The sequence below is a fragment of the Nerophis ophidion genome, linkage group LG07, assembly GCF_033978795.1.
Source record: "Nerophis ophidion isolate RoL-2023_Sa linkage group LG07, RoL_Noph_v1.0, whole genome shotgun sequence".
NCBI classification, from domain to species: Eukaryota; Metazoa; Chordata; class Actinopteri; order Syngnathiformes; family Syngnathidae; genus Nerophis; species Nerophis ophidion.
The window spans coordinates 3,359,261-3,386,562 of record NC_084617.1 but is presented as its reverse complement, the minus strand read 5'-3'; the positions used below and the strand labels follow the sequence as shown (position 1 = coordinate 3,386,562).

At 42.8% G+C, this 27,302-nt stretch overlaps 1 long non-coding RNA gene across 1 annotated transcript; it reads right to left on the bottom strand.

Annotated features, from left to right (window-relative positions):
- Positions 1-632: 632 nt before the first annotated feature.
- LOC133555634 (uncharacterized) lies at positions 633-25,328 on the bottom strand. Its single transcript, XR_009807339.1, has 4 exons — positions 25,214-25,328; positions 22,034-22,070; positions 5,116-5,244; positions 633-866 (listed from the first exon to the last, which is right to left on the bottom strand). It is a non-coding gene; the product is annotated as an uncharacterized LOC133555634 (long non-coding RNA).
- Between the last annotated feature and the right edge of the window lie 1,974 nt (positions 25,329-27,302).

Sequence of the window (27,302 nt, the reverse complement as noted above, 5' to 3'; positions counted from 1 at the left end):
TGTCACCCGGGGAGGGGGCGGGGGTGTCACCCACATCTGCGGTGCTCTCCAAGGTTTCTCATAGTCATTCACATTGACATCCCACTGGGTTGTGAGTTTTTCCTTGCCCTTATGTGGGATCTGGACGGAGGATGACGTGGCTTGTGCAGCCCTTTGAGACACTTGTGATTTAGGACTATATAATTAAACATTGATTGATTGATTGACATAAAATGATGTGGCGGGCTAGATTTGAGTTCGACACCTGCGCCCTAACATCTAGCCAGCGTTTGTCCCTGCAGCGACCTCTGCTGGCAACAATGCAAAACAACGTCCTTCATTAGCACCGTCTTCTTTTTCCGAATTCTGATTACTGTAATGAATAATTTACATGAAAGTATTAAATATGCATTTTTATCGGGCTTTCTCGATACTAAAACATTGCGAGTATGTGCAGCGCATAAAGTGGGCTAATTATTATTTTTTAATGTAAATGACTTGAGTTTTTTTAATTTATTTTTTTTAACCTCACCCTGCTAGCTTGCAAACATTTTGCTCGGGGCGATTTTAGATTAGCAGAAAATGTAAAAAAAAAAAAAAGATGCCAATTTTAAAATATTTTTTAACAGCTATTTAATTTACAGTATTTTCCCCCCACTCCTAAGTGCACACTAAGATGCACTAATTAGCCAGGCTTTTTTTTTTTACATAAAGCATGCATCCCTCTTGTCCTGCCCTGCTCTCTGCGTGCCGGTCTCATCTCTAATTAAAGTGCAGGTGGTGAGAACCGAGTCCTCCGTCAGGGACGAGGACCCGAGCACGGCCGGCCTTGAAGTGTTCAGCGACTTTCAGCTTTCTGCAGCCACTGCTTTATTGGCCTCTGTTCCCTGGAAGCCATGTTAAATAACAGGATTACTTGCTGCCAAAGACAAAGAGAAGTAAACACAACAATATTTGTAGCTCACTCAGTACACAATCTGTTTGCAGACCGTGGCATAATGCACATTTATGGACAAAGTGCTTGTTCCAAATAATCTGGTCAAACCAAGCCCATTGCAACCTATTTTTTTAAAATGTGCAGATAAACTGTCACGGATGACATCTATTAAACAAGACAAGAAGCAAAGAATTCAACAAAGACAAAATTACATTTGGCTCGATTGAGGAGAGACGCCTGGGCTGTACTCTTGTACGGTCTCCCAGCATGCTCTGGTGAAAGATTGTACGCCACCTCTTTTATTTGGACTTTCACTGATTACATGGCAACAGCTGTTTCTAAGGGGCGGGGGTCGTAAACTGCCATCGCCTTTGGTTACTGAACAGTTCTGTCAGGCTTGCCACTGACAGTTTGTCTTGTGTTTTAGTTTTTCCTCTGTGTGTTTAGTATTTCCTGTTTTTAGTTCCAGTCAGTGCTCTTATTTTGTCTGTTTCCTGTTTTTTTCCACTGTGTGCTGTTTTCCCCTCCTGGCCACACCTGGTGTCAATCAACCCGCTCTTTTTTTACCTGCTTTGTTCCTCCAGTCAGTGCTGGATTATCGTCGCTCTTGTCGTTGCTACCTGTCGTGTCGTGTCGTATCATATCATGTCAATGCAGCGTTGCGGTAAGCTATATTTGATAGTGGTTTATAGATTATTGTCTTTTGTTCCCTTTTTCACATTATAAGTACGACTTCTGTTTCTTGCTTGATACATGCTAGCTTCCATGCTAGGCCTTTTTGTTTGTTATCCGCCCATGTGCGTGCTTTTTGTTCGTACCCTTTGTTTGTTTTTTGTCTTGGTGTTTTAAATTAAATCATGTTTTCTCACTCCATGCCTGCCTCCTTCTCTGCATCTTGGGGTTCGTCACCAACTAACTTTGACAAGTTCAAAGAAAAGGTGGTAAAACAGTTCAAACAAAAGGCCGCCCTGACGGGAGTCTGGTCCTGCTTCCTCTTCGCTTTGTAGTTCTTGGGTCAAGGCAAAATATTTCTGTGGATTACAACGCCTGAAATAAACAGACCACCTTCATGTTGCTTCCCATCCTTCACAGTGGAGTTTTAGAAGCCTTTTTCTTGGTAGGTTCGAAGATAGCTTTTGTCTTCTCGCCGGGAACTCATTTTAACACAAAGTTTTGTGATAACTTAGATACAATTATTCTGACAAAAATCTTGAAAATGCACATTAAGGTGTGGAGAAAAGCTTCCAAAAAGTACCAATGTTAGTTCATTAGGAATGGAAAAACTATATTGCGATATATATTTGAGCCTCTTGTGATAAGGATATACATCATGATGCGTTATTTGGCAAATACCAGAACCCGGGTGTGAAACTCAAGGCCCGGTGTCAGGTTAAAACACCAAACTATTAAGTTTCCACGCTAGGCCTTTTTGTTTGTTTTCCGCCCACGTGCGCGCTTTTTGTTCGTTGGTCTTGGCCTCCATGGCAGCAAATAGACTAAGTCTAAAGTCAACAAGATTTCAAAGAGTTTCAGGCGGATTTTGTCACCCCGAGAGTTCCGGTCCAGGTGACAGGCGTCCGTTATTAATGATTATAATACATCACCTGTGCCCTCAACACGGCTAATTACGCTTTTATGGTCGACGAGTAATCCTGCAGATGAACTGTCTGCACTCTGCCTTGCGTCACGCTAATTACCACAGGAAGTCAGGTGCTAATTAGTTTTATTACCGCCCATATGTTGGCGTTGAACTGTCCTCATAATCTAAGTCATGTAAGCCGTTAGCCGGTAAATACAGTATATTTATAAGTCACTTCCTGTTTGAACAGGATCCTTAGACCGTAGAACTGATCTTTTACCGGCATCCTTGGTAATGGTCGAGTTCTTTTGTCAGATTTGGAAATTTCGGAAGACACGATTAGCCATGTTATGCAGAACAAAAACGTCCACTGCTGTGGACGCCAGCTCTCAGGAGGCTAGAGACCACAGACCAGCCTTGATGGGATCACCGTGTGGGTTCACTGACTGATTACAAACAAATGTCGATGGAAATATAGAATGTGGGATCTACAATTGTCACGTGTGGGGGTGTTCGCATCTTTCTGCGAGGTTAGTTCTCTCGGGATGCAGACGGACTACTCCGGACAATGTGCGTTTTTTGTCAGATTTGGAAATTTCGGAAGACACAATTAGCCATGTTATGCAGAGCAAAAACCGTCCTTTTAGAGACCACAGGACAGCCTTGATGGGATCACCGTGTGGGTTCACTGACTGATTACAAACAAATGTCGATGGAAATATAGAATGTGGGATCTACAATTGTCACGTGTGGGGGTGTTCGCATCTTTCTGCGAGGTTTGTTCTCTCGGGATGCAGACGGACTACTCCGGACAATGTGCGTTTTTGGTCAGATTTGGAAATTTCGGAAGACACAATTAGCCATGTTATGCAGAGCAAAAACCGTCCTTTTAGAGACCACAGGACAGCCTTGATGGGATCACCGTGTGGGTTCACTGACTGATTACAAACAAATGTCGATGGAAATATAGAATGTGGGACCTACAATTGTCACGTGTGGGGGTGTTCGCGTCTTTCTGCGAGGTTTGTTCTCTCGGGATGCAGACGGACTACTCCGGACAATGTGCGTTTTTTGTCAGATTTGGAAATTTCGGAAGACACAATTAGCCATGTTATGCAGAGCAAAAACGTCCACTGCAGTAGACGTTTTAGAGACCACAGGGCAGCCTTGATGGGATCACCGTGTGGGTTCACTGACTGATTACAAACAAATGTCGATGGAAATATAGAATGTGGGATCTACAATTGTCACGTGTGGGGGTGTTCGCATCTTTCTGCGAGGTTTGTTCTCTCGGGACGCAGACGGACTACTCCGGACAAGGCGTGCAGGTAGGAACATGATTTGATCTTCGAAACTATAATACGTACCGTGGAAGTTTGTTTCTTCCCCTTCAGGGTGCGTCGGACCAACGTGACCACAACACCTCGGAACGTGGGTTTTAACAGGAGAGTTTTTATTTTTGTTTCGTTGTTGTCGTCATCAAATTTTTTTTTTTGCTTTTCAGCAGACCCTACCCTTCCGTGCGCTCTCTTTGCTTTTCAGCTCCGTTGTGTGTCTCTCTACCAAGCCGACATGGACTCCGGACGCTTTTAGGGCCAGATCTACTGAGATCCAAATACAGCGCGTGCAATCAATAAGGTTGTCACGTTGTGTAAATGGTAAATAAAAAGAGAATACAATGATTTGCAAATCCTTTTCAACTTATGTTCAATTGAATAGACTCCAAGGACAAGATATTTACCGTTCCAACTGACAAAACTTCATTATTTTTTGCAAATATTAGCTCATTGCAACGTGTTTCAAAAATGCTGGCACAAGTGGCAAAAAGAGAGTGAGAAAGTTGAGGAATGCTCATCAAACGCTTATGTGGAACATCCCATGGGTTAACAGGCTACAGTGATTGGAACCCGGTGGGGGCCATGATTGGGTATAAAAGCAGCTTCCACGAAATGCTCACTCATTCACAAACAAGGACAAGGCGAGGGTCACCACTTTGTCAAAAAATGCCTGAACAAATTGTTTAAGAACAACATTTCTCAACAAGCCTTGCAAGGAATTTGAGGATTTCACCATCTACGCTCCGTAATATCATCAAAAGGTTCAGAGAATCTGGACAACTCACTGCACATAAGCTATGATATTATGGACCTTCGATCCCTCAGGCAGTACTGCATCAAAAAGCGACATCAGCGTGTAAAGGATATCACCACATGGGCTCAGGAACACTTCAGAAAACCACTGTCAGTAACTACGGTTCGTCGCTACATCTGTAAATGCAAGTTAAAACTCTACTATGCAACACCAAACCCATGTATCAACAACACCCAGAAACGCCGCCAGCTTCTCTGGGCCGAAGCTCATCTATGTTTTTTTTGTTTAATTATTATTTTTTTCATTTTTCAAGTTTCAAATTTATTCACAACAACATATTACGATAACAATAGTAGTGAATATCCATTTAAGGATGGTGGTAAGTGAAAGGGGTGCCCTAGATAAGCTAGAAGAAGCTTTAAGCAGGGGGTCCGGAGGTCAGTTTAGCATGGAATGCTGAAACATGGTGGCAAGCACAAAAACGCAATATGACAAACAAAATAGGAGCACAAAACAAGCATACACATACTCAGGTGTAGTGCTCACACTTCTGATGCATGCCTTCAAATGTTGTCATGATGGACACGGAACTGAAGCCCAGACTCTAGACCTGAGTGCTTCTCTTAACTGGTGAAGGTTTGGCAAACATCTCTCTGACCTGTGAGCACACCGGAGAAATGTCAAAGTCAAATTGTGAAGGGATCATTTCAAGATGACTTCATTTGATTGGTTTATTGATGTAATGTATGCACTATCACTTCCTGTCTTCTAATCTCACTGCCAATGTTTTGCTCAATTACTCGGGGAGACCTTCAAGCATCCATGGTGAGCGTTACCTTCTCTTTTTAAACATGCTGATGACGGAGCGTGCTTGTCAGGTGTGTGTGTGTGTGTGTGTGTGTGTGTCGCACACTTAGTTTGGCCGGCTGCGCCAAAGAGAATGTTTTCATCTATCTTTGTGCGTTGGGCTGCATAATAATGTCAATTATTTCCAAGAAAATATGTTGCTGAGGTGAACCGCGGAAAAGTAATTATTGAACGATGCTGCCTTTCGAAAAATAACAAAAAGCGAATTTAAGGAGGCAGAAAATAACTGCTGTACTTGGTAAAAAGTAAACAACGGCTTTCCTGTAGTTGCAACGAATACAAAAAAAAACTAAACAAAACTAAACGTCAGGCTCCTCTAATTAGGCGCACAAAGTTTAGCGTTGGCTAAAAATAAATTCACAAGATAAGAGCAGCTAGTATTGAACAATCAATCAAAGTTTACTTATATAGCCTGAAATCACAAGTGTCTCAAAGGGCTGCACAAGCCACAACAACATCCTCAGTTCAGATCCCACATCAGGGCAAGGAAAAACTCAACCCAGTGGGATGACAATGAGAAACCTTGGAGAGGACTACAAGGGAGACCGGTGCAATGGTTGTCAAGTGGGTTTAGCATAATAGTGTGAGAGTCCAGTCCATAGTGGATCTAACATAATAGTGTGAGAGTCGAGTCCATAGTGGATCTAACATAATAGTGAGAGTCCAGTCCATAGTGGTTCTAACATAATAGTGTGAGAGTCCAGTCCATAGTGGATCTAACATAATAGTGAGAGTCCAGTCCATAGTGGATCTAACATAATAGTGAGAGTCCAGTCCATAGTGGATCTAAAATAATAGTGTGAGAGTCCAGTCCATAGTGGATCTAACATAATAGTGAGAGTCCAGTCCATAGTGGATCTAACATAATAGTGAGAGAGTCCAGTCCTTAGTGGATCTAACATAATAGTGTGAGAGTCCAGTCCATAGTGGATCTAACATAATAGTGTGAGTCCAGTCCTTAGTGGATCTAACATAATAGTGAGAGTCCAGTCCATAGTGGATTTAACATAATGGTGCGAGAGTCTAGTCCATAGTGGATCTAACATAATAGTGTGAGTCCAGTCCATAGTGGATCTAACATAATAGTGTGAGAGTCCAGTCCATAGTGGATCTAACATAATAGTGTGAGAGTCCAGTCCATAGTGGATCTAACATAAAAGTGAGAGTCCAGTCCATAGTAGATCTAACATAATAGTGTGACAGTCCAGTCCATAGTGGATCTAACATAATAGTGAGAGTCTAGTCCATTGTGAGGCCAGCAGTAGATCATCCCAAGCGGAGACGGGTCAGCAGCGCAGAGATGTCCCCAACCGATTCACAGGTGAGTGGTCATATGCTGCGATCTAAGCACCTTCTTTTTCATGGACGCCCCTGCTTATTTCAGAAAGACAATGCCAAGCCACATTCAGCACGTGTTACAACAGCATGGCTTCGTAAAAAAAGAGTGCCCGCCTGCAGTCCAGACCTGTCTCCCATGGAAAATGTGTGGCGCATTAGGAAGCGTAAAATAGGACAGCGGAGACCCCGGACTGTTGAAGGACTGAAGCTCTACATAAAACAAGAATGGGAAAGAATTCCACTTTCAAAGCTTCAACAATTAGTTTCCTCAGTTCCCAAACGTTTATTGAGTGTTGATGTAATACAGTGGTGAACATGCCCTTTCCCAACTACTTTGGCATGTGTTGCAGCCATGAAATTCTAAGTTAATTATTATTTGCCCCCCAAAAAAATATAGTTTATCAGTTTGAACATCAAATATGTTGTCTTCGTAGCATATTCAACTGAATATGGCTTGAAAAGGATTTGCAAATCATTGTATTCTGTTTATATTTACATCTAATGATTATTATTTATCTTACGGTATATCAAAAATAAGCAACATTTAATTGAAATATCGTCAACGTGGCCCCCCAGCAGTGCTCGAGTTGCTCATGCAGCCCCCCGGTAAAAATTAACTGCCCACCCCTGCTCTATAGGGTCTACATTAGTCATTGTTTTAAAAGCCGCCATTGTCCTAACTGTACAAGAAAGGATGAGTTAGCCTTGGCGGAGGTCTGCCACATAATGAGCGCCATTGTAGATAACAACAATAGCGATGTACTTTGAAAGATTCGCAGGCAATCGAACAACATTTTTTTAAAAAGTGGATAATAAATATAATAGACAGGGGTAAAAAAATGACATATTTAATCCACCCCACTCCACCCTCAGATTTCTATAGCGAGAGCAAGCGGGATTGAAAGGCAGGGGGGAGAAGAAGGGGATGAATGGTGATCCCTCAGGACCACTTTAAGTGAACATTTCTTTTGTGTGTGTAGGTGTGTGACGTACCTTTTAGCGGAACCGGAAAAAAAGAAGGAAAAACAACCCCACAGCACGCCTCAATGCGACGTGTAAACGCCGCGCCACCCTCCAGTACTCCCACACTCCTTCTCTTATACTAAATAATAACACTCCACTCAGATGCACTTGAGACATTGTCGTCAAGTATTTTTTTCCGGGCCGGCGGTATTGACTTGGCAACAGCCACTTTTGTTTTCTCTTTTTTTTTTTCCACCTAGTATGCGACTTCACCCACTTAAACAAATCAAGCAAAAATGTTCCTTATTTGCTAGACTTTTGACAAGAACAAGAAAGTTTGATCACATTACGCCTGTACTGTATATACCTTTATATACATATATACATACATATATACCTATACTGTATATACCTTTATATACATATATACATACATATATACCTATACTGTATATACCTTTATATACATATATACATACATATATACCTATACTGTATATACCTTTATATACATATATACATACATATATACCTATAATGGCTCACCTGCACTGGCTTCCTGTGCACTTAAGATGTGACTTTAAGGTTTTACTACTTACGTATAAAATACTACACGGTCTAGCTCCATCCTATCTTGCCGATTGTATTGTACCATATGTCCCGGCAAGAAATCTGCGTTCAAAGGACTCCGGCTTGTTAGTGATTCCCAAAGCCCAAAAAAAGTCTGCGGGCTATAGAGCGTTTTCCGTTCGGGCTCCAGTACTCTGGAATGCCCTCCCGGTAACAGTTCGAGATGCCACCTCAGTAGAAGCATTTAAGTCTCACCTTAAAACTCATTTGTATACTCTAGCCTTTAAATAGACTCCCTTTTTAGACCAGTTGATCTGCCGTTTCTTTTCTTTTTCTTCTATGTCCCACTCTCCCTTGTGGAGGGGGTCCGGTCCGATCCGGTGGCCATGTACTGCTTGCCTGTGTATCGGCTGGGGACATCTCTGCGATGCTGATCCGCCTCCGCTTGGGATGGTTTCCTGCTGGCTCCGCTGTGAACGGGACTCTCGCTGCTGTGTTGGATCCGCTTTGGACTGGACTCTCGCGACTGTGTTGGATCCATTGTGGATTGAACTTTCACAGTATCATGTTAGACCCGCTCGACATCCATTACTTTCCTCCTCTCTAAGGTTCTCATAGTCATCATTGTCACCGACGTCCCACTGGGTGTGAGTTTTCCTTGCCCTTATGTGGGCCTACCGAGGATGTGGTAGTGGTTTGTGCAGCCCTTTGAGACACTAGTGATTTAGGGCTATATAAGTAAACATTGATTGATTGATTGATATAGAGGTGGTGACTTCTCCAGGCCGATTGTAGCTGAGATAGGCGCCAGCGCCCCCCGCCACCCCAAAAGGGAATAAGCGGTAGAAAATGGATGGATGGGATGGATAGGGCTTTTTCTCTAGTGACTCAAAGCACATTACATAGTGAAACCCAATATATAAGTTACATTTAAACCAGTGTGGGTGGCACTGGGAGCAGGTGGGTAAAGTGTCTTGCCCAAGGACACAACGGCAGTGACTAGGATGGCGGAAGCGGGGATCGAACCTTCAACCCTCAAGTTGCTGGCACGGCCGCTCTACCAACTGAGCTATGCCGCCGCCGCAATCTAATTCAGGTGCATGGATCGCGCACCGGCAAACAATTAACATTTCTCCTTATGATGTATAAAAGGGGAGAAGGAGGAGAGATCAAGGAAGGAGAAGAAGACACGAGAGATTAAAGAGTGGACAGGAGAGCGAGAGACGGAAAGCGAGACACGGAGGAGCGAGCCGTGGGAGCGACGACGGCGCAAAAGACTGCCTTTGTTGAAAAATAAAAGACTCAAACCTGCTAGAGCAGGGGTCGGGAACATGGCCGGCTCTACGCAGGGGCAAGAGGGGGCAGAGCCCCCTTAAATAAATGTCTTGCCCCCTCAAATCAAAATTTGAGAAAGCAAATTGTAATAAACTCACAAAATTACTACATTACAAGTTGACAAAATTATCTGCACTAGCGGAAAAATCCGCCGAAAAAGGGACACACACGATATAGTAGTGTCGGCTTCCCTCTCATTCCTCCCTCCGCTGTGCGTGTATTCAACATTCCACAGGCTGCGCAGCACACACACACCCCTCAGCCCTCAGTAAACATCCGATCACTGTTGCAGTATGAAAGTAAAAGAAAAGGAAAAGTTGTCTACATTTATCATACACTTGTTAGGATGGGTGTATTTGTGTAGTCTTATCTGTCATAAACACGTTTATCGTCGTGGACTTTCGGTGCTACGGAGTTCCTTTTTTTTTTACAACTTGACGAGAGCAGTGATGGCGGAGGCTCTGAGCAGCAGTGGTTTGGAAGGCAGAGAGCCTCCACTGTCCCTGTAACAAGCTACAAGTCCTTTATGATGCTGTTAATGAGGGTAAAAATTAAACATAAGGTATATATCCTGCTTAGCAGGCCTCCTCTGCTGTCCTCCGTTCAGAGCGGAGTCCCTAGCAATGGCCCGTTTTACCTAGCAACGGTCTGGCAATCGACTGCTGGAATTCTTTTTCTGTTGTTTTTCTTGTAATTCTACATAGTCAACCTTTAATGTTTCAATCTACATTTTGTAATAAACTAATTATAAGTTTCATTTTCCGTACTCTGGAATGCCCTCCCGGTAACAGTTCGAGATGCTACCTCAGTAGAAGCATTTAAGTCTCACCTTAAAACTCATCTGTATACTCTAGCCTTCAAATAGACCTCCTTTTTAGACCAGTTAATCTGCCGCTTCTTTTCTTTTTTCTCCTATGTCCCCCCCTCCCTTGTGGAGGGTTTCCGGTCCGATGACCATGGATGAAGTACTGGCTGTCCAGAGTCGAGACCCAGGATGGACCGCTCGCCTGTGTATCGGTTGGGGACATCTCTACGCTGCTGATCCGCCTCCGCTTGAGATGGTTTCCTGTGGACGGGACTCTCGTTGCTGTCTTGGATCCGCTTTGAACTGAACTCTCGCGGCTGTGTTGGAGCCACTATGGATTGAACTTTCACAGTATCATGTTAGACCCGCTCCACATCCATTGCTTTCGGTCCCCTAGAGGGGGCGGGGGGGGTTGCCCACATCTGAGGTCCTCTCCAAGGTTTCTCATAGTCAGCATTGTCACTGGCGTCCCACTGAATGTGAATTCTCCCTGCCCACTGGGTGTGAGTTTTCCTTGCCCTTTTGTGGGTTCTTCCGAGGATGTTGTAGTCGTAATGATTTGTGCAGTCCTTTGAGACATTTGTGATTTGGGGCTATATAAATAAACATTGATTGATTTGATATGACCAAGACACCTAAAAACAAAAACACTGCCGTTTTCATCAATTTACAAGCAAGTGGGCAACACACATACATTGGAGTGAATGAATTTTGTGCCCACGTTCTGTTTTATAAATTAGTTTGAGATTATTTTTAATAATTATTCATCAGACCACCTTTCAGTTTTGTAAATATTGACTGTAGTGTGTAAAGTCCTACTTTGGGTCCAAATTTATTTGAGAGTTAGGCCATGCAGTTAGGATAAATGTTATGTTGTTGGTTGATAAAATCTGGATGAAGGATGTTTTATTTTATTTTATTCATTTATTTTTATTTTTCCGTTTCCCCCCCTGAGGGATTGCCACCTTATTGTGGTCAGGGGGTTTGCGTGCCTCAGTGACCGTACGAGCTACACCAGCAGGAGTTTAGTTTTCAGGTGGGACACCCAAGTTGGGCAGGTCTGCAGGTAGAGGCCTGACAAAATGCAATCCACTACTCCAGGTTGGGGTTGGACACATAGCTAGAGACCCATTTCATCGTTACTATAAGCACAGAAGAAAAAAGTGCTGGAGCATGATGTGTACACATCAATCAATCATCAATCAATCAATGTTTATTTATATAGCCCCAAATCACAAATGTCTCAAAGGACTGCACAAATCATTACGACTACAACATCCTCGGAAGAACCCACAAAAGGGCAAGGAAAACTCACACCCAGTGGGCAGGGAGAATTCACATTCAGTGGGACGCCAGCGACAATGCTGACTATGAGAAACCTTGGAGAGGACCTCAGATGTGGGCAACCCCCCCCCCTCTAGGGGACCGAAAGCAATGGATGTCGAGCGGGTCTAACATGATACTGTGAAAGTTCAATCCATAGTGGCTCCAAGACAGCAGTGAGAGTCCCGTCCACAGGAAACCATCTCAAGCGGATCAGCAGCGTAGAGATGTCCCCAACCGATACAGGCGAGCGGTCCATCCTGGGTCCCGACGAGCGGTCCATCCTGGGTCTCGACTCTGGACAGTCAGTACTTCATCCATGGTCATCGGACCGGACCCCCTCCACAAGGGAGGGGGGGACATAGGAGAAAGAAAAGAAGCGGCAGATCAACTGGTCTAAAAAGGAGGTCTATTTAAAGGCTAGAGTATACAGATGAGTTTTAAGATGAGACTTAAATGCTTCTACTGAGGTAGCATCTCGAACTGTTACCGGGAGGGCATTCCAGAGTACTGGAGCCCGAACGGAAAACGCTCTATAGCCCGCAGACTTTTTTTGAGCTCTAGGAATCACTAATAAGCCGGAGTCTTTTGAACGCAGATTTCTTGCCGGGACATATGGTACAATACAATCGGCAAGATAGGCTGGAGCTAGACCGTGTAGTATTTTATACGTAAGTAGTAAAACCTTAAAGTCACATCTTAAGTGCACAGGAAGCCAGTGCAGGTGAGCCAGTACAGGCGTAATATGATCAAACTTTCTTGTTCTTGTCAAAAGTCTAGCAGCCGCATTTTGTACCAACTGTAATCTTTTAATGCTAGACATTGGGAGACCCGAAAATAATACGTTACAGTAATCGAGACGAGACGTAACAAACGCATGGATAATGATCTCGGCGTCTTTAGTGGACAAAATGGTGATGCCCCCCTTCACATTTCTGACTGCCCCCTCATATAAGCATGCCTAGAGCCGCCCCTGCTTATAAGTGTATGTACACTTTTGACCAGGACCGCATCTCCTCCTATGTCGCCTGCTCATGCCTCCATGGAGGCGTCACTGGAACAACATGGCAAGTGAGATGAATTAGGTAGCTAATTAGACCGGAGCGCTAACAGAAATCGCCCTAAAAAGGTAATACATCACCGCCGCCCCAAAAATTACAAAGCACTGCAATGCTAATAGTGCTGTGTCATTTATTTTATTTTATTTTTTTACAGAAATGCTTGCAACTTGCCAGCAGCACTGCTCTGCGCCATTTAAATACGATTACAGATGTCAGTAACGGAAACAATACCCCCGGCCCTGACGAAAAGGGCGATGCAGGCATTTCTAGAAGCCGGCTGACTGACAACCACTACCATGTACCTTGAGTGGGTAGGCTGACAATCAGCGGCAGGTGAGGGGAAAGAGCTCTCAGGGAAAAAGGAACCACAAACAAGAGCACTGCATAGAAATTAAACACGAACTGAGAAAACATAACATTGTGACAGGTACGTAACAGTACCACCCCTAAAAAAGAAAAAGTTCCAGTCACGGGAGGCTGGATGGCAGAGTTGGCGGCACGCTGAGTCAGGCGGCGGTGATGCGTTGAACGCCGATGCGGCTGGCGACCACAGAGCCCGGGTTCTTGGTATACACTTGGTATCATTGCAGTGGATGTCAGGTGTAGATCCACCCATGCCATTTGTATCCTCCTATGGTATGTAGTGAAGCATATTTAGCTATTCCTCGTCCCCCAGTGATAATGCTACTTGTAAGACACTTTATTTGTCGCCACGGAGACAAGGATTGGTGATTTAGAAGTAGCTAAAACATGGACATTAGCCGCTAACTCGCCTGTGCTCGCCTGTGTATCGGCTGGGGACATCTCTGCGCTGCTGATCAGCCTCCGCTTGGGATGGTTTCCTGCTGGCTCCGCTGTGAACGGGACTCTCGCTGCTGTGTTGGATCCGCTTTGGACTGGACTCTCGCGACTGTGTTGGATCCATTATGGATTGATCTTTCACAGTATCATGTTCTCATATGTTCTCATAGTCATCAGTATCACAGTATCACGTTCTCATAGTCATTATTGTCACCGATGTCCCACTGGGTGTGAGTTTTCCTTGCCCGAGGATGTCGTAGTGGTTTGTGCAGCCCTTTGAGACACTAGTGATTTAGGGCTATATAAGTAAACATTGATTGATTGATTGAACTAGCTAGCCATGTCTTAGAGGGCGGTATAGCTCGGTTGGTAGAGTGGCCGTTCCAGGTTCGATCCCCGCTTCTGCCATCCTAGTCACTGCCGTTGTGTCCATGGGCAAGACACTTTACCCACCTGCTCCCAGTGCCACCCACACGGCTTAAATGTTATTTAGATACTGGGTTTCACTATGTAAAGCGCTTTGAGTCACTAGAGAAAAAGCGCCATATAAATATAATTCACTTCACTTCACTAAAGCACCTCTTCCTGACGGCGTTTCAGTGTTATAACTTCACCTTTATCTTTACTTTTTACACCAAAATGCGCCCAGTCTCCCTTTTTCTGTCTACACACCGTGTCTGCTTGTAAGTACTCCGTGTGCGTGCGCTGCCGAACATGCTCCCCTGCTCGTAAAACTTGCAATGTGAGGACGATGCACCGTTATGCCTGTAAAAAAATGAATAAATATGGCAAATCGGTACTTTTCAAACAGATTCTAGTACCATTTTTGATTTATTAGTACTGCGATACTATACTAAAACCGCGATATTATACTAGTATTATACTAGTACCGGTATACCATACAACCCTACGTTCTACTGTAATTCATATTGTAAACTTTGAACCTTGTTGCTATATTTTGAGTTTGGATGATTTTTATATACAATAAGTAACTGCATGTGGAGAGGGGGCGTGGCCTGCAGACCTGCAGCGAAGCGGGGTGTGCCAAGACCGGCTACGAGATCAGCGACAGGTGCATGGATGGCTCACCTGGGCCTGTTTATCTAATCACCTGTCGCTCTGTTAAAAGGCAGCAGTCGGGAGTGGAAGCACGAGCGAGAGAAACCATTCATGTGCTTAATTTGTAGTAAACGATAGCTGAAAAGTAGACAGAAGAGACGATTTATTGAAAAATAAACATTATTGTAAACCTGGAAGAGACTGTCTTGTCAGTGCTTGGTGTTAGAATAATTATGTATATATTATCACACTAACTTTAGTATGCTTAAAGTCTGTTGTTTTAGTTATTAGCTATTGTGCTCAAGTTAGACTTTTTCTAATCCGTGCAAGGACAAAACTTCTTGTCTGAGGGTTGGACTGAGCCACAGATGTTATCTTTGTTTTAGCCCGCTAACAGCCAAGGACTTCAAGGACCTCAACGAAGACAAGACGACAACACGCAGACAAAGCGGGGAAAAGGCGAAATCACAAGGCCCCCAGCCCATGCTGGACCTGCTTTGCATAATATATGTGACCACTCCTTTTAGAGGCGGCCTCAGTGATGTTGACTATGGAACTCCTGAATAAATAGAGGGACTCGGGAGCTGAACGTTAGAGCGTAGGGCGAGACTGTGACTAAGTGTTCAGCACCATGCGTTCTCCTCATTGAGCTAAATTGACCTCTGTCTCTGCATGATTCCTTGCTTCTTGTCTGTTTAATAGATGTCATCAGTGTCTGAACCTGATATCGCACTTTACTATGGCTGGAATGATACCTAAAGAGCTATACACGATACGTCACATTCACCCTTTCACACACATTTATTTTCAACTTCATGCGGACACACACACTCCTGAGTCCTTCGTACGAGCTGTGCATATTTCAAGTGGGCTGCAGGCGGGGTGGCAGAGTGGGTGCTCCTGTGGAGTGGATGCGACTTGTTTGCGGCAAAAAGCCTCTGATAAAGCCATTCAAATTCCTCCCTAAGCTTCACACTTCAGTCCAGAACGTGTCATGTAGGATTAAGTTATAAGCCCGGAAAAACTATTAAAGGCTCAGTCTAACTTCCATTTTTTTTAAACATCTTCACTGGTTCGAGAAAAAAAACTTAACGTTTTATTTGAGTTTGTGCAAGCGCGAGTCGTGTGAAACAACTGTTGTCCAACTGCACCTTTCAAATGTGAGGTAATGAAGGGAAACGTGCAAAAAGCTGACAAACGCACTTAGTGAGCAAAGTGTGGTGTTTGTGAAAATTGAGCCTGTGAGTTTTGTCTCCCACTGATTTTCTTAAAAGTGAACTTAGTCACCTTTTTTTTGGGAATAAAACTCCATGTTTTCATTCGGTCCAGTGATTCAAAAAGAAGGGGAGTGAAATTGCTGAACAAATAGGTAAATGTAGTAGGCTGATGGCATAATAACACAACATCTATCTCCAAATTATGTTTTCATCAGAGAAACACCATTTTTATTTTTTTTCTTATCCTCTTTGTTGTGTTTTACAAAAATACATGTTTCAATCGCACGGTAATAAACACAACATTTTTGATTGTATCTTTTCAAAGAACAATATAATGTGAAGTCAGGCCTTTAGTGATGTCCAACTTCAAAATACCATCATTAATGTCCCCACATGAACATTGCTGGAGAAATCCTATACAGAAACACATCTAGACACTACTGGGCATTGAAACACATCAACCGTGTACACTAAGGGTTATTTTCTGGAGCGTTTAAAAATCAATAAACAAACGCATTTAGCCACCGGCCTTGACTCACATACGAACTTGAAGTGCCATCCCATTCCTAACCCATAGGGTTCAATAGGATACCTTTTGCAGCTAATACAGCTTCAACTCTTCTGGGAAGGCTGTCCACAAGGTTGCCGAGAGTGTTTATAGCCATTTTCCACCATTCTTCCAAAAGCGCATTGGTAAGGTCACAGACTGATGTTGGCCGAGAAGGCCTGGGTCGCAGTCTCCGTTCTAATTCATCCCAAAAGTGTTCTAATCGGGGTCAGGTCAGGACTCTGTGCAGGCCAGTCAAGTTCATCCGCACCAAACTCTGTCATCCATTTCTTTATGGACCTTGCTTTGTGCACTGGTGCACATTCATGTTGGAAAAGGAAAGGGCCTGCACCAAACTGTTCCAACCAAGTTGGGAGCATAGAATTGTCCAAAAATGTTTCCTTTCACTGGAACTAAGGGGCCAAGCCCAACTCTTGAAAAACCAGCCCGACACCATAATTCTTCCTTGATACTTTACAATCGTTTTGGATGGTACCACAAATTTAGGTATCAATCCGATACCAAGTAGTTGCACTGTCATACATAGGTCATATTCAAAGACCTCAAGGAAGTATATTTCCTGAGTTTATAAACATGATATACATTTTAAAGAAATAAATATTTTGTGACGATAAAATGTAATCATAGTAGTATCGACTAGATACGCTCTTGTACTCTGCATCATTACAGTGGATGTCAGGTGTAGATCCATCCCTGCTGTTTTTAAATAATTCACGAAATGCCCTTTCAATGACACCTCTCCTTTACATCATAACTCATAGACAATACATGCTCTTGTTCACATATGTCCTCATTTGTAAAAACAACATGATTTTGACACACACACCTCACGGTTTACAACACAATGTTCTCGTGCATAAATATAACACATATTGAGTTGACATGTCTAACATAGTTCCCACCTTATTGACCGTGTGAGCAACTTTGATCGCACCAAAGCCACTTTTTATGTCCAATCGTTTCTCAACCAGGCTTGACTGTCAGCACGAAGCGTAGCTCATTGCTATACAAGCTGTACGCTGACTACTTTAAAGCGTACCCACGTTCATTTGTAGCGCTCCTTGAGGAGCTCTTTTCCATCTGCAAACACACCACAATACATGTTTCAGTTGGCTAGTTGTTAGAATAATTGTTTCTAAGTTTGTGTTGAAATAAGTTCCCAGCGAGAAGACCAAAAGCTGTCTTTGACAACAAGAAGGCTGGTAAAACTCCACCGTGTAGGGGGGGAAGCAACATGAAGTTGTCACTGTTTCTTTATTATATTGCAGGGGTGTCCAAAGAGTGGCCCGCGGGTAATTTTTTAACATTTCCCCGGCACATTTTAAAAATTACGATTGAAACATTTTTAAAACGTAAAAAGTGATTTAAAAGAGCAAACGGGTGAAATGTAACAAGAAAATATTGCAATGTTTACTCTAATAACACAAAGCTGCCATGCAGGCTGTTTCTTTCTTTAAACAATAATAATGAATCAAAATCAATGTCATTTTGAATTATTGACCTATTCAAGGCTCCAATTACATCACGTAAAATTTTCCACTTTTACATATTTTTGGGGGGAAAATGTAGCATATTTTGTGTTTGCCATATAAAAAACTAAACATTTTTTTAAATAAGGGCCTAAAATGAACAAACAAAAAACATAAACAACAATAAAACTTATAATTGACTGATAGATCTGAAGTTGAGATTATTGTTTTAAAAGTAAACAGTAAAAAAATGTGTAATTTATTTTCCAACACTTTAATAAGTAGAACCCGTTTGGATCGCCAATATTTTTAGTGTGATTTTTTTTGTAAGTGTCATTTCTCAAAAAATAATAATGAATTAAAATCAATGGTGTTATTAGTTATTGACCTTTTTAATGCTTCAATTATTATATAATCTCAAATATTCCACTTGAAAAAATATTGGGTGAAAATATTGCATATTTTGTGATTTTTCCATAAAAAACGTAATTTTGTGTGACAAAAAGAGCATACAACTTAAATCTTTAATAAAGTTGTATTGACAGATAGACCTAATGTTGATCTAGGGATTTAAAACTTGAATAATAATAAAAAAATAATACTGAATAATGACACATTCTTAATAATTTTTAGACCAAAACCCTTTGGGGTCCCTGAGATCAAGCCTGAGTCGAGGCCAAAATGTATATTTTTTATACATATATTGTATTGTTTTTTAAAATAAAAAATATCAAAATGGCCCCGCTTGCTTTGATTATTCAGTGTGCGGCCCTCAGTGGATAAAGTTTGGACACCCCTGATGTGTTGTGACCAACAGATATATATTGTCTGACCCAAGAACTACAAAAGCGAAGAGGAAGCAGGACCGGACTCTTTTTGAACTCTTTTACGACCTCTTCTTTAAACTGTTTTACCACTTTTTCTGTGAACTGTTTACGCCCCCGTCCCTTTGGAAGCAGCTGTTGACATGTGGTCAGAGAAAGTCCAAATAAAGGAGGAGGCGGTTTTAGCTCGGTTGGTAGAGCGGCCGTGCCAGCAACTTGAGGGTTGCAGGTTCGATTCCCGCTTCCGCCATCCTAGTCAATGCCGTTGTGTCCTTGGGCAAGACACTTTACCCACCTGCTCCCAGTGCCACCCACACTGGTTCAAATGTAACTTAGATATTGGGTTTCACTATGTAAAGCGCTTTGAGTCACTAGAGAAAAGCGCTATATAAATATAATTCACCTCACTTCACTACAATCTTTTGCCGGAGCGTGCTGAGACACTGTCCGGGCGTCTCTCCTCCAATTGAGCCGAATTAAATTCTGTTTCTGTTTATTTCCTTGCTTCTTGTCTTGTTTAGTAGACGTCATGGCTGTTTGAACCTGATAGTAGTACTGAAGTAAAAGGTTACAAACATTCCCATTGCTCATCCTTTTATTTCTATTTTGCACTTTGTCAGATATATATTCTCAGAGTAGCTGCTCTTTTTTTCCCCAAGTGTGTTCTGTTATTATATTGCAGCTCTTTTGTACCCCGCTTCCCTGTCTGTGGAATGCAACAACAATGGAAGGCAAGCTTCCCTCCTCTGGCCCTCGTCTTCTTTTTCTCAGGGAATCGAGCCTCAATGGTGGACTACTTTAAGCTGATAATGCTCTCGCTAGGCATCACGGCTTCATAATTACCACACTCTCCACCCCCCCACCACCACCTTGTGAAAGAAACACCTTCATTCCCAGGCCCGACAGTGATTATTGTTATGATACATCACTTGGGAGCTGGAAACGTTGCGGTGTATCACATCTACACACTGTACTCAGATTAGCCTCTTATACATGATTACGGCACAAGCTCTTTAAAATAATAATAAAGCAGACTTTTGTCTCTTTGCAAGCGACGGGGACATTTTTGTATGGAGCTTTTTTTTCCCTTTTGTATGAACACGTCCTTGTTCATGATGGCTAATGGGCTCAGCTTCTAACGTGCACAATGCCATCTATATATATATGTATATATATACATATATATATATATATATATATATATATATATATATATATATATATATACACACACAGTACGGGTCAAAACTTTGGACACACCTTTTAATTCAATGAGTTTGTCATGTCTGTGTGATCATGTTTTGTTTTAGTCATGTTCGGTTTTGTTTCGGACTCTTTGTGCACTTTTGTTTGTTTTCTCACCATAGCAACCCATTAATTTCACGTGTTGAGTCACGCACCTGTTTTCACTGATCATGTCAATCCATGTTTATTTATATAGCCCCAAATCACAAATGTCTCAAAGGACTGCACAAATCATTACGACTACGACATCCTCGGAAGAACCCACAAAAGGGCAAGGAAAACTCACACCCAGTGGGCAGGGAGAATTCACATTCAGTGGGACGCCAGTGACAATGCTGACTATGAGAAACCTTGGAGAGGACCTCAGATGTGGGAACCCCCCCCCCCCCCCCCCCATCTAGGGGACTGAAAGCAATGGATGTCGAGCGGGTTTAACATGATACTGTGAAAGTTCAATCCATAGTGGCTCCAACACAGCCGCGAGAGTTCAGTTCAAAGCGGATCCAAGACAGCAGCGAGAGTCCCGTCCACAGGAAACCATCCCAAGCGGAGGCGGATCAGCAGCGTAGAGATGTCCCCAACCGATACACAGGCGAGCGGTCCATCCTGGGTCTCGACTCTGGACAGCCAGTACTTCATCCATGGTCATCAGACCGGACCCCTTCCGCAAGGGAAGGGGGGGACATAGGAGAAAAAAGAAAAGAAGCGGCAGATCAACTGGTCTAAAAAGGAGGTCTATTTAAAGGCTAGAGTATACAGATGAGTTTTAAGGTGAGACTTAAATGCTTCTACTGAGGTAGCATCTCGAACTGTTACCGGGAAGGCATTCCAGAGTACTGGAGCCCGAACGGAAAACTCTCTATAGCCAGCAGACTTTTTTTGGGCTTTAGGAATCACTAATAAGCCGGAGTCCTTTGAAGGCAGATTTCTTGCCGGGACATATGGTACAATACAATTGGCAAGAAAGGATGGAGCTAGACCGTGTAGTATTTTATACGTAAGTAGTAAAACCTTAAAGTCACATCTTAAGTGCACAGGAAGCCAGTGCAGGTGAGCCAGTACAGGTATATATGTATGTATATATGTATATAAAGGTATATACAGTAGAGGTATATATGTATGTATATATGTATATAAAGGTATATACAGTAGAGGTATATATGTATGTATATATGTATATAAAGGTATATACAGTATAGGTATATATGTATGTATATATGTATATAAAGGTATATACAGTACATGCGTAATGTGATCAAACTTTCTTGTTCTTGTCAAAAGTCTAGCTGCCGCATTTTGTACCAACTATAATCTATTTAAGCCAGTCTGTTTCTTTTGTTCGTCCTGGTTACATTATCCTAGCTATCTATCCATCCATTCTACCTCTGCTACCTATTCGATTCCTGTTTATTATACTTCATGCTTCATGCCACGCCACAGTAAGTGTTTTTGTTTCGTGTTCATAGTTAATTGCCTTTGTGCTAGTCTTTTATTTTCATTAGTCAAGTTTGTTCTCCGCCGTTGTGCGCGCCTTTTGTTTGCTTCCTTTTTTGTAGTTTGTGTCATGATCCGTAGTCTGGATCATGTTTAGTTTAGTTATTTTCTGTTAGTTTGGACTCCCTTTGTTGTTTGTGTACCTTGTGAGCTTGGTCACCATGGTAACATTAATTTCACCTGCTGCGGGTTTTGTTAATTACTTTCTTATTTAAGCCTGCCTTGTCCCGTCAGTCGGTCTTGGTCCCTTGTTTGCGGTATGCAACTGTTTCGTTGGTAATTACTAGATTTCTTGTTACCTGATCCTGTGCTAGTGTTAGCATTAGCTTCTGTGCTTTCGCCACATGTTTCTTTTCATCTGTTTTTGGACCAGTGTTTTGTTATTAAATCATTCCTACCTTTACGTTGTTGTCCGGACTGTCTATGTTTGCGTTGGAGGAACGATCCCGCATTAAAATGCGACCCACACGTGACAGTTTGTTAGTGTTATTGATAAATATGTACTTACATTCATGTCTTGCCCGCGCCAACTTTCCTTTGCAGTCCTGAAAAACAAACCACCAAGTCCATGTATTGACAACTATTTACATTGTAGATTGTCACTGAAGGCATCAAAACTATGACACCTGTGAAGTGAAAACCATTTCAGGTGACTACCTCTTGAAGCTAATGGAGGGAATGCCAAGTGTGTGCAGAGCAGTAATCACAGCAAAGTGGCTATTTTGAAGAAACTTGAGTATAAAACATGTTTTCCGTTATTTAAATGGGTTAAATGATAAATGGGTTGTACTTGTATAGCGCTTTTCTACCTTCAAGGTACTCAAAGCGCTTTGACACTACTTCCACATTTACCCATTCACACACACATTCACACACTGATGGAGGGAGCTGCCATGCAAGGCGCCAACCAGCACCCATCAGGAGCAAGGGTGAAGTGTCTTGCTCAGGACACAACGGACGTGACGAGGTTGGTTCTAGGTGGGATTTGAACCAGTGACCCTCGGGTTGCGCACAGCCACTTTCCCACTGCGCCACGCCGTCCCTTATTTCACCTTTTTTGTTAGTTAAGTACATAACTCCACATGTGTTCATTCATAGTTTTGATGTAAATAGTCATGGAATTAAAAGAAAACACATTGAGTGTTTATATATATATATATATATATATATATATATATATATATATATATACACACACATTATATATATATATATATATATTAAAATCTCCTGATGATTGAGGGAACCCCTCATGAAACAGTTCTGTAGAGATGAAGTAGTCTTGTGATTTTTACCACACCTACATATATATATATATACATATATATATATGTCTGTGTGTATTTTGCCTTGGTAAATAAACACACAGATGGGATTGTGGTGAGGTAGTCATACAGTGCAGCTTCACAGTCCACATGCTTTCTTTTTTTTTTTTTTCTTTGTCCAACACTTGTAATCTGGTTCAGCACCAAACCGTAAACCTTGATAAATACACTTTTCCCGCATGCGCCTGACTTCTCCAGAAGAATTAAGATTCATGCATTATTCACTGGGAAATTAAGGAAAATGTAATGTCGGCAAAAGTAAACAAACAAAGTCCTGGCTCAGCACCTCTGGTGGAGTTGTTCCTTGGCCCGTCTTCCTCCAGAAAGTCTATTAGTCTTATTATTAGTTGAGTAGTTTTCACAAAATCCATGTATTTAACACGAAAACGACCACGTTCTTGTTGCAGGCGGACATGCCGTGCTTTGTGGCGTCCATTTATCACAGTTTATTGCTTCGGGCGGGTCACTGGACAAAACAACAACAGATGCAGGCTTTGCTACACATCTTCAAACCAATTCTGGAGCTTTGCCAATGTTCAGTAGCGCGGTAAGTTAGTGTCTTCTTCCACGCGTGGGCTGATCGAGCAAGACATGGCTGTTTTATCATAACGTATTTCCTATAGACAGCGATTTTAAACTAGACAAACAAGTCAATGGCGTTTTAAAATTGTGTTTTTATCCCCTTCGTCTTCTAGTAAAGGTTAAACCGTTTTTTATCTTTTAACCTTTTTGAACAAGTCGTGCATGCTTTTATTTCAAGTGGCCTGGACTACTGCAATGCACTTTATGCTGGCATTAGCCAAAAAGCTCTCTCCCGGTTGCAGTTAGTCCAGAACGCGGCAGCAGGACTTTTAACAGGGGCCAGGAAACGCCAGCATATAACCCCGATTCTTCAGAGTTTGCACTGGCTCCCTGTTCATTTTAGAATTGATTTTAAAACATTGCCGTTTGTTTTTAAATCTTTACATCAGGGGTGCCCACACTTTTTCTGCAGGCGAGCTACTTTTCAATTGACCAACTCAAGGGGATCTACCTCATTTATAGATATCATTTATATTAATTTATTTATGAAAGAGACATTTTTGTAAACAAGTTAAATGTGTTTAATGATAATACAAGCATTTGTAACACATATAGATGTCTTTCTTTCACAAAGACAAGAATATAAGTTGGTGTATTACCTGATTCTGATGACTTGCATTGATTGGAATCAGACAGTAATGATGATAACGCCCACATTTTCAAATGGAGGACAAAAAAAGTTGTCCTTTCTGTACAATACCACATGAAAGTGGTTGGTTTTTGGCATCTAATTCATCCAGCTTCCATACACTTTACAAGAAAAACATTGGCGGCAAATTCCGTAGCTTGCTTGATTGACATTCGCGGCACCCGAGGGTCTTGTGAGATGACGCTGGCTGCTGCCAGTTCATTATTATGAAAAAATGACAGAGAGGAAGGCGAGAAACACTTTTTATTTCAACAGACTTTCGCGCCGTCCCTTCCGTCAAAACTCTAAAGGCCGACTGCACATTTCCTATCTTCACAATAAAAGCCCTGCTTCATGCTGCCTGCGCTAACAAAATAAGAAAGCTGGCGTGCACAAGTGATGTGCACGCCAGCTTTCCGAGGGATCGCTTGTGCACGCCAGTTTTCCGAGACTCTGTATTTAGTTAGCGCAGGCAGCATGAAGCAGGGCTTTTATTGTGAAGATAGGAAATGTGCAGTCGGCCTTTAGAGTTTTGACGGAAGGTACGGCGCGAGAGTCTGTTGAAATAAAAAGTGTTTCTCGCCTTCCTCTCAGTCATATTTTCATAATAATGATCTTGCAGCAGCCAGCGCCATCTCACAAGACCCTCCGGTACCGTGAATGTCATTTAAGTGACGTCTTGGTGAAGATTGATGATCACTCATTTTTAGGTCTATTTTTTTTAAAAGCCTGGCTCGAGATCGACTGGTAGATCGCGATTGACGTAATGGGCACCCCTGCACTACTAAGTAACAACATGTCCATACATTTTTGCTGCATAACATGTTTTCACACATACACACACAGCCCATACAATAGCATGTAAACAGTGCTCATAAATGTATGTAAATAGTCCTAATGCTCAAAGCCACACATGAATGAGATTTACATATAGAATGCTTGTAAACAACACAGGATAATATACATTATATACTGAAGAGTAGAGACACAAACATTGCATCCTACTTTAGAGGAGTGAGCTAGCGAGCTAAGAAGCTAAATGCTAAGTAGCAACAAGCTAAAACAAGCTATCTTCACACAGTGCTATTTTTTTTACATTTAAACGCACACACAACGTCTTCATGTTACTCATAAAAACAGACACAAGACTTACAGACAATGTTTCCAAGGCACTTCGTGGAAGAAACAACAAACTTTGAGCGCTGAATCACTTAAATAAGTCTCGTGTGTAAACAAGTCAGCGACAGACTGTCACACGCAGACTTCCGGAAACCAGAGGAAGGAGCAACTCGCCTTCAAAATAAAGGTCCCTTCCTAATACCGAATAATGTTACATCACAAAAGGCACGCGGTACATTTAGGCCTGCGCTTATAAATTTGAGTGTGATGTAAGGATACCATCATGAAAAGCACATTTAATAAAAAAAACACGTTATTATGGTCTTACCTTTACTTATAAATGAAGTCCGTGCGCAGCTCCTTCTGATCAAAAGCATCGATAACTTGTTTATAGAAGTCTTCCTTATCTTTCTTCAGTTTTAAAAGTCTCTCTGTCTCGATGGAGATCTTCCTTTATTACCTCCTGCTTCGTTTAGAAAACAGTTTTTTTTTAGATATGTAATCCTCCATGTTAAAAGTGCAAGCGAGAGGAAAAAATAAACTCTTGCTGCTTGTTGTCACTTCTTCTGCAGCCGAGTAGTGGCAAGAAGGATCACTAGCGCGCTCTACCACCAGGAGGCGGGAGTCATTTAATGACTCATATTTGACACACGCAGCTACGGTATATTAATACAACATAGCTGCTTACTGTTCTTTTTAGCATATTCAATAGCTTGGACCTTAAATCCTACTAAATAGCTCTTAATCTTCTTCCCTTAATGCGATTTCAAATGATTGAAACCAGCCTCCTCCATTTTGAAAATGATGACAGGTGAAGTGTCACTCGTGACGTGACGAGTTTGACCCTGTGGAAATTCTAGGCATGTGCTAATTATTGGGCGAAACGAGTTTGACCCGGCGGGAATTCTATCCATCCATCCATCCATCCATCTTCTTCCGCTTATCCGAGGTCGGGTCGCGGGGGCAACAGCCTAAGCTGGGAAACCCAGACTTCCCTCTCCCCAGCCACTTCGTCTAGCTCTTCCCGGGGGATCCCGAGGCGTTCCCAGGCCAGCCGGGAGACATAGTCTTCCCAACGTGTCCTGGGTCTTCCCCGTGGCCTCCTACCGGTTGGACGTGCCCTAAACACCTCCCTAGGGAGGCGTTCGGGTGGCATCCTGACCAGATGCCCGAACCACCTCATCTGGCTCCTCTCCATGTGAAGGAGCAGCGGTTTTACTTTGAGTTCCTCCCGGATGACAGAGCTTCTCACCCTATCTCTAAGGGAGAGACTTAGAGATAGGGTGCCCGTGATCCCATCCTCATGACCATAGGTGAGGATGGGAACGTAGATCGACCGGTAAATTGAGAGCTTTGCCTTCCGGCTCAGCTCCTTCTTCACCACAACGGATCGGTACAACGTCCGCATTACTGAAGACGCCGCACCGATCCGCCTGTCGATCTCACCATCCACTCTTCCCCCACTCGTGAACAAGACTCCGAGGTACTTGAACTCCTCCACTTGGGGCAGGGTCTCCTCCGCAACCCGGAGATGGCACTCCACCCTTTTCCGGGCGAGAACCATGGACTCGGACTTGGAGGTGCTGATTCTCATTCCGTCCGTTTCACACTCGGCTGCGAACCGATCCAGCGAGAGCTGAAGATCCCGGTCAGATGAAGCCATCAGGACCACATCATCTGCAAAAAGCAGAGACCTAATCCTGCGGTCACCAAACCGGAACCCCTCAACGCCTTGACTGCGCCTAGAAATTCTGTCCATAAAAGTTATGAACAGAATGGGTGACAAAGGACGGCCTTGGCGGAGTCCAACCCTCACTGGAAATGCGGACCAAGCTCTGGCACTGATCATAGAGGGAGCGGACCGCCACAATAAGACAGTCCGATACCCCATACTCTCTGAGCACTCCCCACAGGACTTCCCGAGGGACACGGTCCAATGCCTTCTCCAAGTCCACAAAGCGGGAATTCTAGTCATGTGCTAATAAAAATAATATTTTGCAAAACCAGTTTGACCCGGGGCTTCACGGTGGCAGAGGGGTTAGTGCGTCTGCCTCACAATACGAAGTTCCTGCAGTCCTGGGTTCAAATCCAGGCTCGGGATCTTTCTGTGTGGAGTTTGCATG